Source organism: Salarias fasciatus, chromosome 3 (assembly GCF_902148845.1).
Source record: "Salarias fasciatus chromosome 3, fSalaFa1.1, whole genome shotgun sequence".
NCBI classification, from domain to species: Eukaryota; Metazoa; Chordata; class Actinopteri; order Blenniiformes; family Blenniidae; genus Salarias; species Salarias fasciatus.
Window position 1 is genome coordinate 11158633 of NC_043747.1, and position 20735 is coordinate 11179367.

Genomic DNA, 20735 nt, shown 5'->3' on the forward strand with positions numbered 1-20735 from the left:
TCCAGACTGTCTCATGCAATCAGTGAATCATGTCCAATTAGAAACTGTTTGCACCCATTGAGTCCATGTTGTCTTCTTAGATCAATGGATCAGCCGCGATTGATGTTCTGATTGCGATCCCTCAATCACGGCTCTAGTCCACCAAAGAGACAACCTCTTCTTCCAGGGTTTTTTTTTTTTTTTGTTCTGACCATTACCGCGGGAAGTACGGGTGCTGGGGGTGCTGCAGCACCTGATCTTTTGTCACACAGTCACGCCACATATTGTATTTCTCACGATGAAAAAAAAATCCCAGTAAACTTGTGTGGTGCGCCATTGGTGCGCCGTTGGTGCGCCGCTGGCACCCCCCCGTTGGATGAGGGCGCCGGTGCCACGCCCCCGCCCCCGTTGGATGAAAGCGCTCGTCTCAGGCGCTGAGCCCTTTTTTCTCTCAGCACCCCCTGTTGAGAATACATTCCCGCGGCTATGGTTCTGACTTTTCAGTCTCCCATAGTGGAGTGGGGTGAACTGTCAATCCCAGAGAGAGACAGAGACAGAGACAGAGACAGAGACAGAGACAGAGACAGAGACAGAGACAGAGACAGAGAGACAAAGAGACATTCCACTTTTTTGTTGAGCACGTTCTCCCCTGTTATTTCGTGGCATTTTAAAGTCTCTATTAAAACACCCTCGATATTTTTTTTTGTGAGGACCAAATTTGAGTGAAAATCTTATTTTGAAAGGAAAATTGCAGCATATCTGTTCGATTTAGCTTAGGGGTGTCAGCGTGTGATCTTTAGGTCTTGATGAGACAAACAAGTGAGTGTTGGTTTGATCTCTGTAGTCTGCAACATTCCTAGTTGCCGTGGCGGCCATTATAGTGTATCTAGTTGGCGCTAGAGAGCACAGTGATGGGGATAGTTTTTCCATTTTAGGAAATTTTTCTAAACATTCAGCCCCGAAATCTGCTGCAGCGCAATGTGATGGAAATTTCTAATGAGTGCATGCTTAAGTGATTTGCAGTGCTTAGTTTTATTTGTAATAGCTAACCATGGCTCTCACACACTCAAATGTGTGAGGAACCGTGAATGCTTTCTCTAGAAAATTTTCCTTTCCCGTTAATCTGAGCTTAGCAGCTCTGGTCACTCGAGGGAGTCTTCCTGGATCCAGCCTATGGCTGAGTGCAGTCAAGGCCTCTGGGAGTGTACGTGGCACAGTTATTAGAAACTTGCACGCCCCTGCTAGAGCAGAACTCACCCTGTTACTCGAGTGACTCTGTGATTTCTCAGCTGTGCAGCTTCATAAATTGAGACCACCAAGAACTCACTGTTTGATGCATTTTTAAAACTAAAATTATCATTGCATGCAACAACTGAGGACTGAAATATTATAGAGGAAAAAAAAACAGTCCACTGAAAACAGACGACAGCTCCTCTCATTTTATTACCAAAACAAGGATGATCAGAATTAACAATAAACATCATAACTACTCAGAATGAACATTTAAAAAAAAAAAGTTAACTGAGGACAAGTGCAAGGAGGAAGAGTAGGATGGTCGTGAATGCATCTTTAGTTTAAAAATCCCAATTAAAAAACAGAAACGTGTATTTGCTCCCAGGTCCCTCCCACTCCCAACAACAATCAAAAGAAAAGAAAAAAAGTTTCCATTTTTTGACCACAATTTTTGGCCACAGTTTAAAAAACAGAAGAAAACAGATGATGAAGGTGGGTGAGGAGGGTGATCATAAATTTTCCATATAAAACAATAGGCAGGGGAGATGTGAAATCTACAAGGACTACAGCAAAAAGGTCACTATAATCGGGGCCAAGCCTGTTAACCCTCTGGACCCCATCAAGGAGTGTGAAGTCCTTCAACCGAGTAAACCGAGTAAATCATTCAACCCTTCTAATGCTGACTGACACTCTGCTGAAAACATCGAAATACTCTGAGAAAAGACAAGTAAAATCAATATTTATCCTCGTACAGAGACATAGTTCACTACACATACAAAAATATATTTCCCACAATCTGAGTCCTGCAGATTGAATGTCCTCTTGAGTTGTTGTTGTGGGATCATTACTCTCGCTGATGTTGCACTTCATCATTTTGATCCAGTTCCTCAACAGCTGCAGGATTTTTGTGAGAAACTGCTGATGAATACATCGAAACTTGCAGAAAAAAGAGGGACGTTCAAAGCAAGGTCAACAGATTTTGAAGATTGTGAATAAAAAAAGAACAATGAGGGATCAACTTTGATTTTCTCGTCAATGTCTTTGGTGCAAATTTCTTTTCATTTGAAATTCGCAATGTGCGTGTTCCATTTTAGGACGGAAGGTATCCTGGATTTTCAGTGCCATATTTATGTTGTGGAGGAGGTTGCTGCCATTGTGGAGGAGGTTGCTGCCATTGTGGAGGAGGTTGCTGCCATTGTGGAGGAGGTTGCTGCCATTGTGGTGTAGGTTGTATCGGTTGCACCTCTTGTTCTTCAGAGGACAAACTTAAGATCAGATGACACAGGACTCCGTCCATGATGATGTTGAAGCTTGTGTAATACAGAACTTCCAAAAAAAGATATGCATAGCCGATCCTTCCATCGAGTATCAAGCACTGAATGACAAAACTGGGGAAATAGACGGTCCAAAAAGTGAACAAGGCAACCGATGAAATGAGATTCTTCTTTATGTCATGGGAGGGGGATGCGGTCGGTGTTTTAGATTTACTCATAATAATCAAAGCCAGACCTAAAGTGATGACAGCCAGAAGGATGAATGCAACACCTGAGTAGTATACGTAAACTGGGCTGGCTACAGCAACCAACACAAAAACTGCTGAGAAAGCATAACGGTGGCGGGATTCCTGCGATGGATTGCACAGGTGAAAGATGGCATGTAAGGCGACCATCAGGTGGTAGATGACTCCAAAACATCGGGTGAGGAAAAACACAGTGGGGGAGATATTACACATGCCATTTTGACAATAGCCAATCAGAGCACCTCCCAAGACGATTGATGTGACGCCATTTGCAACGTCCATGATGAACATGGAGGTGAGAGCACCGTAGACATTGTGGATGCTGCTGAGGTTACGCTGCTGCATAGAAAAAGACCTCCTGATGTTCTCTTTGTAGTCTTGGCGTCCTCTCGACTGGGAGTAGAAGGCATAGATCAAAACACCAAAGCCTGCCAGGGGGAAGGCGATGAGAAACCCTCCCATCAGTGTCGGGCTGAAACTGATTGATCTGAACTGGTCTGAGGATCTGAGGAGGTCGTTTGCACTGACGTCCATCATGGTGATCTCTGATTCAGCTTTACTGACCTGTTGGAGATAAAGAAGAAAATCAAGTCTCGTATCGACATTTTCTCCAGTTACAGTCATGTGTTGATCAACAGAAACAGCTTCAGTCCACTTTGGTAAAAGGTTCAGATCAATCAGATAGATTAAATGTGAAGTCATTGATTACTTGGGCCTTCAACTAGCCTTTACCTTAGAAATGGCCAAAGTGGCAAACCCATAACTAGAAAAAATGTTTTTCTATCACATAAGACATCACAAATATATGAAATATAAACACACGATTGATCAAAAAAAATTTCGTAAAACCCAATTTTTACAGTTATATATGACAATGTTAGTCGTTCAGAAAAATCATAGAATAGCTTGAAATGGTACAAAGATAAGTTATGAAGTGCCAGAGGTTAAACAAAGAAGGTAATGTTACTCAAAACTGAAGAATAATGTACATTTCAGAACATACAATGGTTATGCCTGTTAAATGTGCTGTATTTAAAGGCATAAGACAAACTGAAAGAATCTTTCAACAGATTATATAATGATATGATCGCTGATTTGCTTTATGAATGTACAGTATAATCACGGTAACATAACGTTTACTGAGCAAAACAATCCAAGCACAATTTTGTAAATGACCAGCGCAGCCTCTTTGTCAGAATGAATACATTTCCAAAGAGAAGAACACTTACTTGTTGAGAGTGATGATCACATGAAGAAAGCTCTTAAATGATGGAGGTGTGGCATTTTCCTGCTTTTATATCCCCACACAGACATACCAGGTGATCCCACTGAACAAATGAATAACTAGGTGACCATCCTGTGGTGAGAAACCAATTTCTAGCTTTCAACATGAAGTTGAGTTCAAGTTTCAAAGTAAAACGTCCATTCACGGCAATATATGACTCAGTGTTTAGCCCAAGGACACATGGGGACGTGGAACCGCCAACATTTGGACTGCGAGATGAGCTGCTGATGCTGTTTGCATGACAAAGAGCAGCACACGTCTCCTCACAACAAACATGAATCTTTCATATGAGAAACAAATCAAGAAATGATGCTTGAAAAGACATTTACAGACACGTTCCCACCGACAGAAACACTGATGTGTTTTTAGAAGGTAATGACGGCTGTATGATGGTGTTGCAGTTTTCCTCTTACATTTTTGTTTAAGTACATTTCTCTGTGTGCTTTGCTTTTTTATTGTGTTGTGGGTGTGAACTTGGTAGATACACATCTAATTGCAATCTGATGTGTCCATGAAAAAACACTGAGTTACATCAAATTTGCTTCTTATACTTCTTAAATTAAAGAAACTGTTCTCAAGTAACTCTTCTTTCAAAAGAAATCTACAATATTTGCAGTCAAGCTTCTAATGAAACGAAAGTCTGTCTCGTACTTTCCACTCGTCATGAAAAAAAAACTGCACATATCAAACTATCAGATTAAATATTAAACCAGACAAAACAGCTTTTATTTTCTTTTTTTATTGCAGCTGCCATCTGACCAGAGTGATGAGCGGTTTATTGTGGTTGCAGGGGATTCCATAAAGGAAAGGCTCATTCCGTTAGAATGTGATCTTTGTTTTAGAGACTATACAGATATAATAAAGAGCTTGAGATTAAGTTAGTGGAAAATATGAAAGAACAAAAGACTCGATGCTGAAAAGTATTGGGTTGTAGGAACCTGAAAACAAGTTGAATCACATGCCAATCATATAAACTTGAATTTTTAATTGAGAGTTTTATGATGGAAATATGCACACACATCAGGAATAAACTGTTATTGGTCTATTTAAACCATCATCATGTGGTTTTGTTTTCTGCCCTGTGCTGAAAGTTACATAAAAAGCAGCTTAGTGTTTCAGCTTGAAGATGGTATATAAAAAAAAAAAATCCTAGATTACTCTTAATGTGTGACCACATTTACACAATAAAACACTCAAGACCCAAAACACAGCCAGACTTTTAGTTTTAATAGTATAATAAAACTATGACTGTAGTGTGACAAAATGTGGAAAAGTTCAAGAAGCACGAATAATTTTGAAAACCACCATAAACAATTTTCTGAAGTATAGTACACTTTAATTCAATTCAGCTTTATTTATACAGTGCCAACTACAACATAGTGATTTCTAGTCACTTTTACAGAGAAAACCCTACAGATCCTCATGAGCAGGCATAAGTGACTGTGGAAAGGAGAAACTCCCTTTTTGAAAGAACAAACCTTTTCAGAACCAGGCTCAGAGGTGGTGGCTTTCTGCTATTTTGGTTGGGGTGAGGGGACAGAAAGAGAAAGAAATAGGACAGAGAGGTATTTCTTGGCTCGACATACATTTCATGTATAAACAGAGAGTACATGAGAAACAGTGGTCAATGACTTGGAGTTATGAAACATTCCATGAAAGAAACAAGAGAAGTGAAGCAGAACTGGGAGCCAGTTCCACATGGTAGAAGCCCGGGGTTAAAGGTGCATTAAGGAGTTTTACAACCTTAGAAATACTTATTTTCCACCATAAATATGTTACACATTTTTAATGATGTGTACAATGTGCCCTGACATATTCATTACAAGTACCTCTAACAGCGCTAAATTGTCACTTGAAAGTTGCAGCGCCGGTCCGGCACCACAATTTTTTGGGGGAGAATTTGAAAGGAATGACGTAATGCGCGCTCCGGCTGGATCGGTTTCATTTTGTCCGCCATTACTCCGCCAGATGCTTAGTGAGCAACAACTGAGCAGGAGCTTCCAGAAAGTAAGAAAGTAAGAAAAGACTGCCACAACTCCAGCACAGACTCCACCAGGTAAAAGAAACTTACATTTTACTCGAGAGCTACTAAACGAGCGAAGACGGAGTCCCCCTCTTCCGTGCATGCGAGCCACAGGGACGGGTTTTTCACTAAGCTGCATTACACCCAAGGCCTGCAGGGGGTGCTGTTTCGCATAAAACGTGCAAACTCCTTAAGGCACCTTTAAAGCTCGGGTAGGCGATGTTGTCCAAAAGCACTTTTTGACCCACCTGAAGACGGTAGACGAGCTGACTTTATGATAACACTGGCGATGGATGAAGAAATATAGCCGAAATGAGCGACTTTGCAGAGATTATGTCCAGCGCTAACGCTCCATTGCTGTGGCACCCCCGCTAGTGCGGGTACATCGTTTGGATCTAAATAACTTCTGAAGGACTCCGAGCTGCACGATGTTTGTCTGAGTGAGTATATGAGCATGCACACACCTATAAATAAGGTCCAGGTGTCAAAAAACCAGAGTTGCCCTTTAAGGATTATGAGCTGTTATGCATGTCATTAAAATTCCTCTGATTACCTTGTATTTTTTTTTTTTTTAAATTTTCCCATTTTTTTAAGCCTGCTGAGGGGTGACCTTCCCCTGAAGTCACAGGTCGCTGAGAAACGCCCTGTATAAAGAGTAAAGTGAAACATGAGTGAAAAGTTTTGACACAAAAGAGGGGTACAGCTGTTACATGTGAATAAAAGCACAAGTAATATGCTGTTGTAATATGCTGCCAGGCCGGTTACCTCCGCCAGGAGGTTATGTAATCACGTCAGTTTGTTGGTTGGTTGGTTTCTTAGCAAGATTGCGGAAAAAGTAATGGACAGATTGCAAGTGAAACTTTGTGGAAAGGTGGGTATTGGGCTAACTTAGAATCCACTCAATTTTGGTGATGATCAGGATCATCACTAATTTTTTAAAGGATTCTTTATCACTGACCGATAGGGTGTACCGCCCAGCGGAACTTCAGTTTTGGTTCCTCGTCGGACCTGATTCATGGACGGAACAGTCGCGCAGCACCACGACAAAATCGCCACAAGTTGGCTTCTCTTCAAAACTTGATCAGAGCTTCGTCGGTAAGTGATTTCACCATATGTTGGACTGTTTGTTTCCTTTGTTATGCATCTCTGCATGTCCGTCCTTGTGTTGTTTTTTTATTGCTGAGTTTCGTTAGGGTGACGACTTTCATTTGACCAGTGTAGTACTGTATCTATCCAGCAGTGGGCCTCAGTACTACGTCTTGAATTGATGACAGGCTTTGTTTACATCTGTTTACTGATATTTATATATGGTGTTCTTATTGTTGTTGGTGACTGATTTCACCTGTGGCGGGCTTTGCGCTCTCTGATTGCCAAATTCTAGTTAGTTTATTATATAACATTTTCACAATTGTCTGGTTGATATGCAACACTGTTGTGAAGGAATTATTCATTCACGGCCCCCACGTTTCATTCTTCCATCAATCATATTATCCCAGCGGTGCTTGTTGATGTTAGCGTTACAATCCGTGATACCGCATCATGCTCCGATAATGTTAACTTTACTAGGGTAGCACAAATGGCATGTTTTCGGGTGTCTTATATGCTCAAAGCAGAAAAGCAGGCTACGGTAATATCAGTAAAACGTGTCATGGTCGTGCAGAAATTAAAACAAGTTAATCGATAACGTTAGGATAAGGTGCTTTATTGGTCATTATACAATGAATGTACAATGTACAATGCTCATGTCTCCACGTTACGTTAGAGACATGAGCAGATGCACTTAACTTTACACAACTAGCTGTCACATAACATTGCAGTGACCCTAAAATAGCGTTGTTGTTTTTTTTTTTAACAAAAAATACTCAACATTTGTAGATTTCTTTGGCTGCTGCTCATTTTTTCTTCGCCATTTTGCCGGCATTTCCCAGGGCAATGTGGGAAATTTCACATAGCCCTCGTTTTCTAGTGTGCCCCTGGAAAATCTCAGTTTAAAGGGCGAGATAGCCCTAGCACTTTGCCCTGCCTCTCGGTCTGAAGGGGTATGAAGTAGAATCGGGACACCCCTACCACTTCACATGAACGCGCAAAATGAAGGGCTAGGGCCAAGGGCTCAGGGCTAAGGGGAGAATTGGAATTCACCCATAGAGACAGAAACAGAGACAGAGGCAGAGGCAGAGGCAGAGGCAGAGGCAGAGACAGAGGCAGAGGCAGAGGCAGAGGCAGAGGCAGAGGCAGAGGCAGAGGCAGAGACAGAGACAGAGACAGAGACAGAGGCAGAGAGACACAGACAGAAAGAGAGAGAGGGCTACCTAGCTAGTTAACTAGCTCCCAGCCAACAGCAACAACAAGAAAAATGGTCCAGGAAAGCCTGAACCAGCCCTGACTGTAAACTTTAGTAAAGAGAAGCCTCCCTAACAGAAACTGAGAGCTGGTTCCACATGACAGGAGCCTGATAGCTGAAAGCTCTGCCTTTAAAGTATTATGGGGTTCCACAGGGCTTTATCTTGGGGCCACTGCTCTTTTCACTCTATTTATTGCCACAGGGGGCCAACCTTAGAAGACACGGCACCTCATTTCACAGCCATGCCAATGACAGCCATATTTGTGTCTATGAAGAAAGAAGGCTTCTTGTTAACATGTTGATCACGATGCCTTGATGACATAAAAGCCTGGATGGCCCTGAACTTTTTAAAGTTAAATAATTAAAAGACAGAGGTGACACTGTCTGGGACTCCCAGTGACTCCACCTGCTGACATGGGCCCCTTGGCTTCACATGTGAAGCCGACTGTTTTAAACCCAGGTTTAAAAATGGACAATGATTTTAAACTGGATTCACAGATAGGCTCAGTGGTTAAATAAAGCTTCTTTCACCTGAGAAAGTTTGCTAAAGCGAGGCCTATTTTTGCATGTGAGCACTTTGAGACAGTAATTAGTAGTTACTGGATGTAACTCCAGTTCTACGAGTAAGTGCGTGCCCGCCTACGGGCTTCGCTAGTGGCACACCTCCAATCTCTGTCCAATCCACTGAGACTATACAAAGCTCGACGCACCAATCCCCCGCACGCGATGGCGCAGCGCCACGCCCCACACCGAGGGTACATAACCTCGGATGGCGCTAAGCAAACCCTTCTTCTGACGTAGCAAAAACAAGGGAAGCAGACAGCTGGGCCAGCAGGTAGGCGGGCACGCACTTACTCGTAGAACTGGAGTTACATCCAGTAACTACTAATTCTACTTCGTAAGTGCTTAGCCCGCCTACGGGCTTCGCTAGTGGTACTCACCAAGGCGAAGGCCGTAGGTCGATGAATGTACTCCCAGCTGGCCTGCTGACGGGATTGGTGCATAAGACGGAAGTAAACAAACCGTACGTCCAGAACGGCCGTAGAACTCCCGAAGGACGAGGCGGGCACCTAGCGATGTAGCGCGGCCCACGACGTACAAAGCATCGCCACAGCGACACACACACACGCCGGCCGGGAAACCACAGCGGCAGGCGGTGAAGGGGGGGACCCCTGGCCCGCGTCCCACGCACGGGGAGCGGCAGCGAACCCAAAAACAGCAAGCGGCAGAACTCCTGCCCCTGCAACACCGTAAACAACATCTGCAGACCGCGGCAGAGCCGAGCGGCAGGTGGGGAACCCCTGGTCCGCGAGCCCACCCGGGACGCGGCAGCCAGGCCAGAAGGACCGAAACGGTTAGACGACTGAACTCCTGTTCTCGCCGAAAACCGACATGGCCACAGAGTCAGTGCACATATCCAACAGATACGAACGCACGAAGGTGGACGCAGAGGCCCAGGAGGCAGCCTGGCAGATGTCACTCACCGTGACCCCTCTGCACAGGGCCGCAGAGGCAGCCACACGTCGTGTGGAATGAGCACGAATCACTGCTGGTGGCGAGAGATTCTGTGCCTTGTAGGCAGCTGCAATAGCGCCCCCCACCCAGTGGGCGAGACGCTGAGAGGTCAGCGGGGAACCACGCCCCCGGGCTCCAAACCTCACAAACAGCTGGTCCGTGGTGCGAAAGCCAGCTGTGCGCTGGACGCAGAGCCCTGACCGGGCACAGTGACCGCAGGCGTGGGTCGTCCCCAGACGAACCAGGCATGGAGTCAAACGTCCTGACCCGGATCACTCGCGACCGGAAGTCCGAAGTGATCACCTTGGGATGAAAGGCCGGGTTAGGCCAGAGGTGCACGAGTCCCCCATCCTGGCTGAACACCATGCAGGATGGGTGGACTGACAATGCGCAGAGATCCCCAACTCTCTTGGCGGATGCTAGCGCCAACAAGATGGCGGCCTTAAAGGAGAGAAAGCGGTCCTCCGCCTGCTCCAAAGGCTCGAAAGGAGGTCCCTTAAGGCCCTCCAACACCACATGGAGGTCCCATGGAGAGACCACATGCCTGGGGGGCGGTCGCAACCGACACGCCCCGCGCAGAAACCGCTTCACAAGCGGGTGGCTGCGTGCAGAAAAGCGGCCGAAACCGCCGTGGCCCGCTGTGATGGCCGATGCAAACACCGCCAGGGTGGATGCAGCGCGACCGCTGTCCAGCAGGGCCTGGAGGAACTCCAAAACTCCACCAACGGTGCAGGAGACCGGGTCCAAGCCCCTCTCCGAGCACCATGATGTGAAGAGCTTCCACCGAGACCTGTAGGCCTTGACAGTAGAGGGGGCCCTGGCACTCTGGATGGTGGACACCACCGCTGGGGGGAGGTCTAGTTCCACCAGCCTCACCCGCTCAGCCTCCAAGCCAGGAGCCTCCCGCCCAGGAAGGGGCGGGACCGAAGGGCGCCTCCTGCCTGCTGCAGTGCATCGGGCCCGTCGGGAATCGGCCACGGGTCCCCGACTGCCAACTGAACCAGGTCCGGGAACCACCGCGCACTCGGGGTGTCCGGAGCCACCACGGTCACGTGAAGATTGTGCAACCTCACCCTGCGCAGCAGCGGGGTCAAGAGGTGGACTGGAGGGAACGCGTACAGGATGCCCGACGGCCAGCTCCTGTGTGCGAAGGCATCTACCCCTAGAGGGGGGGCGTCTGACAACCTGAGCGAGAACCAGAGTGGGCACTGTGCGTTCTCTGCACTGGCGAAAAGGTCTGCCACTGGGCATCCGAACCTGCGCCAGAGTCGGGCTGCGACCCACGGGGACAGGCCCCACTCGTCGTGGAGTGGGCCTCCCCGGGACATTCTGTCTGCACCGACGTTGAGGACTCCGGGCACGTGACGCGCCCTGAGAGACGCGAGGTGCCGGTCCGCCCACCGGAGGATCTCCGCCGCTATGCGATGAAGAGGGGGAGACCGGGTCTCCCCCTGCCTGTTCAGGTACGCGACCACCGTAGTGTTGTCCATCCTGATGAGCACATGGCTGTCCTTCAGCCTGGCTTGGAAATGGAGCAGGACCCTCTGCACCGCCGTCATTTCCAGCACATTGATGTGAGTGGGAGTCAAATCCCAAGCACCGCCCACCGCGTGGTGGTCTAGGGTGCCTCCCCATCCCGCGAGAGACGCATCGGTGAACACTTCGACGTGATGCGACACGCAGCCCAGGGGAACTCCTTGCATTAGGAGAGCAGGATCCATCCAATAAAGGAGATCCTGGCGTGCTTGGGGCGGGATCGGGAACCATTTGCATCCGTCCCACTTTCCCACGCAGCGGAGGCGTGCAAACCACCGTTGCAGCCTGCGCATGTGTAGAAGGCCCAGCCGGACCACTGGGTGGGCCGCGGCCATTAAACCCAGGACGGTCCTGATCAAACGAACCCCGACCAGGGGTGTGGTCACTGCAGACCTCAGGGTCGAGAGAAGGGAGGTCCGTCTCTCCTCGGAGAGGCGGGCAGTCATAGAGAGCGAGTCCAGCTCCAACCCCAGATAAGCCATGCTCTGAGCTGGGGTGAGTGCGCTCTTGTGTCGGTTCACCGTGAACCCCAGGAGCTCGATGTGGTGCAGGACCTGGGTCGTGTGCAGCACAGCCTCCTGATGAGAGGACGCCAGTATGAGCCAGTCGTCGATGTAAGTGAGGATCCTCAGACCATGACGACGGAGGGGCTCCAACGCTGCTTCGACACACTTGGTAAAGGTGCGAGGGGCGAGAGAGTAGCCGAAGGGGAGCCGGTTGTATTGAAAATACCTGGTCCCCACGGCAAAGCGGAGGAAGGCTCTGTGCCTTCTGAGAATGGGGATGTGGAAGTAGGCGTCCGTCAGGTCGATCGAAGTCATCCAGTCCCCAGGTCGAATGCTCTCCAGGAGGTGTTTGACCGTCAGCATGCGGAACTTCCTGGTGGCTATGTGAGTGTTGAGGACCCTCAGGTCCAGAATGGGTCTTACACCCCCGCTTTTCTTGGGGACCAAGAAGTAGGGGGAATAAAAACCCGAGTGCGCCTCTGTCGCGGTCAGCTCCGTGACTGCACCCCGGCGGAGGAGTGAGGCTACTTCTGCCTCGAGAGCGGCCGTCCCCGCAGGGCATGCGAGCCGCGTACGAAGGATGCCGTTGAAGAGAGGCGGACGACAGGCGAACTGCAGGGCATAACCGTTTCTCAGCGTCCTGGACAGCCAGGGAGAAAGCGGTCCCAACATAACACGCCACGTGTGAAACCGGAGCGTGAGTGGCTGTACCACGGCCAGCGGGGACGGCCCACCCGTCCTCCCGGCCTCGGGAGACGGGGGGCCCCCGGCGAAAGGGCTGTGGAGCAGGCGTACCCTGAATGAGAGCGGGCGGCCGCCAGGCGGCCGCGGACCGGCGCTTTGCTGGGGACAACCCGAGCAGAGGCAGCGCGATCCCGGAGTTTTCCGGGTCGCTGTCCTCGGTGCTGATGTCGGAGCCTTCCGGATCGCTGGCCGTGATGCTGAAGCCGGACCCGGGACGCTCAATAGCGGGAGCCCGGGACGGCAGAGCTCCGCTGCTCCGAGGCTCCGCTGTGACAACACACGGGGAAGCCGAGGGAGCGCTGCCGGGAGCAACACCAATAAGGCCGGGATCGGGGCGCTTTACGGCGGACACCCGGGCCGGCGTGAGTCCGCCGCTCGGCGGAGAAACTCCGCTGGGAGCGGCATGAGTGGCGCCGGGGCTGGGGCGCTGCACGTCGGCAGCCCGGGGCGTAACGGCACCGCCGCTCTGACGCCTCGTCATGCTAACACGAGCGGAGGTCGGCGGACAGACGCTGCTGAGAGCGCTATGGGTGCGGCCGGGGCCGGGATTATTTTGAAACGCCTTCCGGCGTCTCAAACGCCGAGCGCCGCCAGGCGCTTTTGGACGCCTGGCGCCGCCACGCGCTCCATAACATGCTAATATTCTCCTCCCCTGAAGTTTCACCAGCCAGTAAAAGGTATAGGTCTTCTTTTTAGAGGAACTTTTTTCCATATATGTTTTATTGTCCACATGACGTTTGATATATTAAATGTATTAAAATATATTTTTTCCTTTCTAATCAATTTTTCAAAACTGAAATGTTTAAAAATAAATCTGAGATTCTCTCTTTAGGGTCTATGTTTGTCTGTTACAACATTACATTCTCAGTACAATTCAGTTTTTTCAAATAATATCTGAATGCATGATTAGAAGAAGTATTTGAACATTCGTTTGGTAGTAAGTGTCAGGGATGCTGAACTACTTAAACACAAATCTTCACACTGGTTAATTTATTATGACATCATTTGTTTTATTTTGTTACTGCTTATATTTTTAATAATAAATCACACAACATAAAACAACAGTTTAACTGGTACGAAGGCACAGATAATTATTTCACTTATAAACATGTTATTTCTGGCTGCAGGGACATTTTATCTCAACGATGCAGTCACTGGACACCATGACATCTGGGGAGCCACCAAGCAGGTTGCTGTCAGAGAGGAACACTGCTTTTCCTGGATCGTCACACCAGTGGGCTTCATGTATTCCTCTCAATTCCTAAGTCACAAGCCTGGGGTCAAAAAGATAATTTATTGCACAATGTGTAGGTATTATTACAATCTGTTATTACAAAATAGAAGGAGAGAAGGAAAGAAATATAGGCTCAACTATTCAAGATTTCTTTGTTTACACAAGACTCCTTTGTGGGGGATTTTTTCTATCACAAGGTGGGATTTATTTATTGTATTTATGAGAGTTAAAACATTTTCGGTGAAGGAATTTGATTCTACATACATTTTGAAAATGTGATCTAACTTTTTCAAAGGTAAAAAATTCCCTGTGGGAACATTTACAATCCTTTTGTCCTGTTCTGACTATTCGCAAACTTTAGCTGCTCTGAAAACATGTCAGATAAGTAAGTTTTTGAACATTTTCCACCCTATAACCCTGTAAGTCTCCTCATTAAGCTCACCCCTGATCAAAAGTATTTATTTTTTTGTTTTTAAACATTTCAGTTTTGAAAAATTTATTAGAAAGGAAAAAATATATTTTAATACATTTAATATATCAAACGTCATGTGGACAAGAAAACATATATGGAAAAAAGTTCCTCACTCAGTTTTAAAGCGCCTGGTGGCGCTTTAAAAGCGCCTGGCGGCGCTCGGCGTTTGAGACGCCAGAAGGCGTTTCAAAATAAAAGCGCCTGGCGGCGCTCGGCGTTAAAAGCGCCGTTCTGAACGGCGTTTTGTACCAGGCGATGTATGGCACAAACGGCCACCCATAGGTGAAGAGGCGGTTCCGTGCGCATTCCGCTCACCATCCTCAGCCGCCTTATCGCGGAGCGGGAGGAGGGAGGGAGAAGGGCCCAGCCGGGTTTTGCACTTTTCGATCATGCTAACACGGGGGAGAGGAGGGACTGCTGCTCTTTGGAAGATGTAATGGGCCTGACGGCCTTTATTTGCATGTTTGCTGGCAGGTGCGGGTCGAGCGGACGGGGCGCTCCGTGTCTCGGGAGCGCGGGACCGTCTGGGCTGATCGGCGCCCCGGGAGGATCGGCGGAAAGACGGTCCGGTCTGTCCAGGTGCCGAGGTGCTCCAAGGAGCGGGACGCCGCTGGTCCGCGGAGCGGCGGCGCTGCGGCGGCGGCTCACGGCGGGGCTGGAGGTGCGGGGCGAGCTGCTGCGAGCCTCGTGCTGCTGCCTCCAGGCGCTTGATGATCACCTGTATATCGGGCCCAAAAAGAGAAGAGGTGGACAAGGGGAGTCCCAGGACGCCCCGCTGGTCCCGCTCAGATAAAGAAGACAGACCAAGCCACAGGTGCCTCATGGCGAGCTGTGCGTTGGCCATGACGCGGCCTCCACTGACGGCGATGGCTCTGCACATGCGCATCAGGACTTCGGCCGTATTTTGGACTTCCACGATGTCTTCGGGGGAAAGCTGGGACTTCTCGTGGCAGATCTTGTCCACAGAGCCCAGGAGGAAGGTCATGTTATTGGCTAGGGCGAACGTCAGGTTGCTGCTAGCGTAGCCACGATCCAGGAAGCTCGCCATGCGCCTGTCCCTTTCAGACGGCAGCACGGGCTTTCCGCCGGGCCAGGCGGAGGATCGGGGGAGGAGGCACAGCCGAACGGAGTCCTCAATGGCAGGCACTTCGGAGACCGGCGGCCAGCCCTCCACACAAGAATACTCTCGGTAGCCCTTCACCGTACCCTTGGCGGCAAGTGGCGTACCCCAGTCCCGCTGCACGTGAGCTTGAAACGACGGCACGGCGGGACATAGGACCGCAGTCCGGGACCGAGCCCGTGACTGGGTTGCCAGCCCGAGTGCAAAATCACGCTGCACCGGCTCCGGAGGCTGCGGCGGCAGCGCGAGGCCGGTGCGCTCGGCGGCTGAAGTGAAGAGCCCCGCGAGGTGCTCCACAGGCTCACGGGGGAGACGGGATGCGGTGGAGGCGGAGTCGAACCGAGTCGAACTCCGTGACACAGACACGCTGCTGCTGCTGCTGCTGCTGCTGCTGCTGCTGCTGACGCTGCCGCGGATCTCGGCCCAGTCGTAGGCGGCGGCGGTGGTCTCCTCGGCGTCGTCCTCACCGGCAGGAGCCGGGGAGGTTGTGCCCATGAAGGCTGCTCGCCGCTGGCTCTCTTCGAGCGGCAGCGCGAGGCAGGCCGGGCAGGAGGTCCGCTGGCGGTGATGCTGCCAGCCAAGGCAGAGGAAGCAGAGCTCGTGACAGTCCTGTACGATGAGCGGAATGCCGCAGGAGCGGCAGGAGAACGGCCCGACGCCCGATGGCGACTGGTCCCGGGCCGGCGAATCCATTCAAGTCGAATCTTGATCCGTAGAAGAGGCTTCTAAGTCTCATGGAGATGCTGAGAAAGAAGAAGGGTTTGCTTAGCGCCATCCGAGGTTATGTACCCTCGGTGTGGGGCGTGGCGCTGCGCCATCGCGTGCGGGGGATTGGTGCGTCGAGCTTTGTATAGTCTCAGTGGATTGGACAGAGATTGGAGGTGTGCCACTAGCGAAGCCCGTAGGCGGGCTAAGCACTTACGAAGTAGAACCTGTGCCTTTATTACATCTTGGCTGGATTACTGTAATGCACTTTTTTTGGGAATTAGTTATTCAGTTATTTCGCTCATGTGTCTCAAGTTGATCCAATATGCTGCAGCCAGACTACTAACTGGAGCACGTAAAAGGGAACATGTCACTCCAATCTCCCTTGCAACCCCTAAATTGTGGATTAAGTTGACACAGCGCATCAGACAGGCCTTCAAACTGTCCATTTTGAAAAGAGATCTTAAAAAACGTTTTTATTCTTGGGCTTTTAAATCAGTGTGACACTGTGCTCTTGCTTTTATTTGTTTTATCAATATCTTTTAGTGTTCTTATTGTTGTTCTTTTTTTGTCTAGAGCTTTTATGATTAAATGAACAGCACTTTGTGCCAACAGCAGTTGTTTTAAGAAACAAAGTTGAGTTAAAGTTAGGGTTGGCGATCTTGGACAACTAGCATGTAACATGAATGTAGCATCTCCCTAATGGTGCATTCACACCGGACGCGTCGCGGGCGTCGTCGACGCTTGGGACGCCTCGAAGCTGACGCTTGTGACGCTTCGAGCACGACGCTTGACACCCGGTGGTCACAAAGCCCACAACGCTTGCCACATGTCAATTTATGGCTTATCTTATTTATTGGCGCACGGGAGGCTGATTTTTGTTTCCAGCTATGTCGGATCGCATCAGGAGAGTGGCTCGGCTTAAAGGCCCGTCCATGCTTCAAATGTACGCGTTTCCGTGTCCGCTTTGGAAGGTCCGCGCACCACCGATGCGGACGCGCTTTCTCCCATACTACATTTTGAGCTCAGCTGTGCGCATCCCATCCAGGCACGGTGATCCACGCAGCCTCGAGAAGCTTTTCCGGCACTACAGACTGTTTATCTGCTCCTTGATTACGTATTATTTAGAGAAAATTAAGCACATACATTGTCATTACATTATCATTAAGTATTAAAGTTTATTTAGCCTTTTTTTTCCTGTTTCTGAATCGCGGGGGCGGCGCCGGAGCGATTAGAGACTTTCACTTCTGTCTGCGGACCTTCTCCTCCCTCCAGACAGTCTGCTCTCTTTCCACGAGTTTTTCACTGTTTCCGTGTCTTTAAGTGGAGCCATCAGGTTGGAGCTCCGTCTACTTTATTTGTTAAATAAAGCTAGACCGCGTCGTCATCGGAAAAGTCGCTATTGGTTGGTCTGCTCCTCTCTGCTCTGCAGCAGGGAGCGTTGACCGCTTGTGAGTGCTTTGGGACGGGGGAGGGGCTCACAGCAGCACCCGCAGCTCATTGACGTCTCTGATTGGTTGACGCTCAGCGGCAGCGCGTCGAAAGTTCAGTTTTCCCAACTCTCAAAAAGCGACGCTCACGATGCTCCTGACACCGGGGACGCTCAAAACGCTCGAAACGCTTGAAACGCTTGAAAAGTCGACTCTCCTGACGGTCCCGACGCGCTACCCCGCCGCCTGCCGCTCCACGACGCTCGTCCACCATAGACTTTGCATAGAAAAGCGCCGCTCACGACGCCCGCGACGCGTCCGGTGTGAACGAGCCATTAGGCTCCGCCTAGCTCTGCCCAGCTCCCACCCCATTGGAGGAGCTCCCATTGGGAGCTCGGACGCACCCACCAAGTCTGGGTGTGTGTGAGAGTGGGCATGCACAGATGCATTCAAGTGCATCCTGGAAAGCAGGCTCAGAAACAGCCTGTTCTGAGGAGGGCTCCTCAGAGCGACTCTTTACACCGCTGGAACTCCGAAAGAAGGATGAATTTGGGGCAAACAAACTTGAATACTGTTTTTGGCCTTCAGAGACCTATATGATGTGACTGAAAAATAGAATCATATGTCCCCTTTAATGACAGCTGCTGTCAGCTCAAGGACTGCACGACATGCCCATATGCAGTCAGTTGTGGACTTCCTGTTGGATTTAGGTCAGGGGTGTCAATGGGTGAGTTTTAGATCTCGATGAGACGAACGCGTGAGCAATTTGTTTGATCTCTCTACGACATTCCTACGGGCTGTAGCAACCTTTTTTTTTTTTTTTTTTTACAAAATGTGACTTTTATTTTGAAGGGCTGATCTGCACCATGTGACTTTTGACCAGAGTTGGGGTCCGTTACTCAAAAAGTAAAGAGTTACCCGTTACTAGTTACTTTTGAAAAAAGTAGTGCCTTACACTACTTGATTACTCCATGGAAATAGTAACGAAGTTACACTACTCATTACTGCATAGTGCTCCACGGAGCTGTGCTCCCTTATATCCTTCCGCGGAGCGCTGCGCACGCGCAGATCTGTGTGTATCAAAACGTTATTTTTTAATGGATTGAAAAGAAAACACGTCTTTTAAAATGTTTTATACCCATTCGGATTTACTTCACATACTAATACGCCATCCCCTGGACCACTGGAAGGAGTATTTTGTCCATTTGCGTAGTCCGGCTCTGATTGACTTCCAGCTAAGCTTCGAGCTAAGCTACTACGATGTTAACAGCTGGGAACCAGAGACACAGGTATTTATGAGCTTGTCTAACTTTGTCAATGATAGGGAAAGGGCGAGGGTCCCTAATCTTCGGAGTGTTCCTTTAAAAGGGGCATTTACAGTAGGAGGGAGTGCAGTGTTGTAAGTGGGGCACAAATTTATATAAGTCAACCAATTTTACTTTGACGGTTCCATCAGCCCTGACCCGGAAGAGATAGCCAGTAGCTGCTCGTATGGCCACCGTTCCATCTACTGGTGGTAATAAAAAAAAACTCCTCTTAAATAATAATATTTTGGTTGCTCTATTTGCAGTCATTGTAAAAGTAACGATTGTAGAGTTTCATTTGTAACGCTAGTTTAACTACCAATCTAGAAGGAGTAGTGCCGTTACACTACTCGTTCCCATCAAAAGTAATTTAACTACTTGTAACGCTCGTTACATACCCAACTCTGCTTTTGACTAAGTTCAAAATAACGTCTGTAGAGAAACTTCTCCTCTATCAGGCCGCATTACTCTGACATCTCTATGACAAACGGTCTTGGCTGGTATAATTTTTAAATGAGGAGTGATTTTTTACTTTGATAGGGAAACAGCGGCCTTCCTGTTGGATTTAGGTTATTGTTGTCAATGAGAGATTTTTAGATCTTGATGAGACGAACTCGTGAGCAGTTTGTTTTATCTCTCTACGACATTCCTACGGGCCTTAGCGACAAATTTTCACAAAATGTGACTTTTTTTTTTGAAGGGCAGATAAAATCCACACCGTGTGACTTTTGAAAAAGTTGTGCACATTGCTTGTAGAGAAACTTCTTCTCTATCAGGCCGCGCTACTCTGACGTCTCTACAACAAATGGTCTTGGAGGGTATAATGTTTTCATGACAAGTGTTTTTTGCTTTGAAAGGGAAATAGCGAACTTCCTGTTGGATTTAGGTAATGCATGTCAATGGATGATTTTTAGATCTTGATGAGACAAACATATGAGCAATTAGTTTGATCTGTCTATGACATTCCTATGGGCCGTAGCAACCATTTTTGCAAAAATTTGACTGTTATTTTGAAAGGGAAATAGACTTCCTGTTGGATTTAAGTTATTGGTGTCAAATGGTGATTTTTAGCTCTCCGTGAGACGAACGCGGAGCATTGGTTTGATCTCTCTATGACATTCCTGTGGGCCATAGCAATCATTTAAATATTTGAGTGATTTTTTTTTTTAAGGGAAATGACGGATTTCCTGTTGGATTTAAGTCATGGGTGTCAGTTGATAAATATTTGATCTCAACGACACGAACGTGTCAATGTCGATTTGATTTCTCTATGACATTCATGCAGACCATGACACAGTTGTGGTTAGGAGTGATTTTCAGCCAAAATTTTACTTTGATAGGAAATGCCGGATTTTCTGTTGGATTTAGGTTAGGGGTGTCAGCCCGTGATTTTTAGATCTCGATGAGACGAAAGCATCAGCGCAGATCTGGTCTCTCTACGACATTCCTGCGGGCCGCAGTAGAGTTTTTACTGTTTCTAGGTGGCGCTAGAGAGCAGATCGGGTTAATTTTTCCATTTTATAAAATTTTTCGCCAGTCTGCATCTGCCTGCCAAATTTGGTGAGTTTTCGTGTATGTTTAGGGGGTCAAAATTGCATTTAAAGACGCCAGGAGTATAATAAGAAGAAACAGACAAAAAACAATAGAGGCCTTGCTCTCAGGCAAGGTGGCCTCAGTTGAGGCCACCGAGCCCTTGGGCTCGGTCCCTAAGAAAAAGAGAAAAATGCTCAATGATCAATTTGTTTTGGCCAAAGGTTTGAAAAAAACCATGGAATCTGATAGGAAAATT

The 20735-nt window shown here is 48.3% G+C and overlaps 1 long non-coding RNA gene across 1 annotated transcript; it reads right to left on the reverse strand.

The window, feature by feature from the left end:
- Positions 1-698: 698 nt before the first annotated feature.
- On the reverse strand, positions 699-20403 carry LOC115385863 (uncharacterized). The gene is made up of 3 exons (XR_003931192.1): positions 20387-20403; positions 3489-3494; positions 699-817 (listed from the first exon to the last, which is right to left on the reverse strand). It is a non-coding gene; the product is annotated as an uncharacterized LOC115385863 (long non-coding RNA).
- Between the last annotated feature and the right edge of the window lie 332 nt (positions 20404-20735).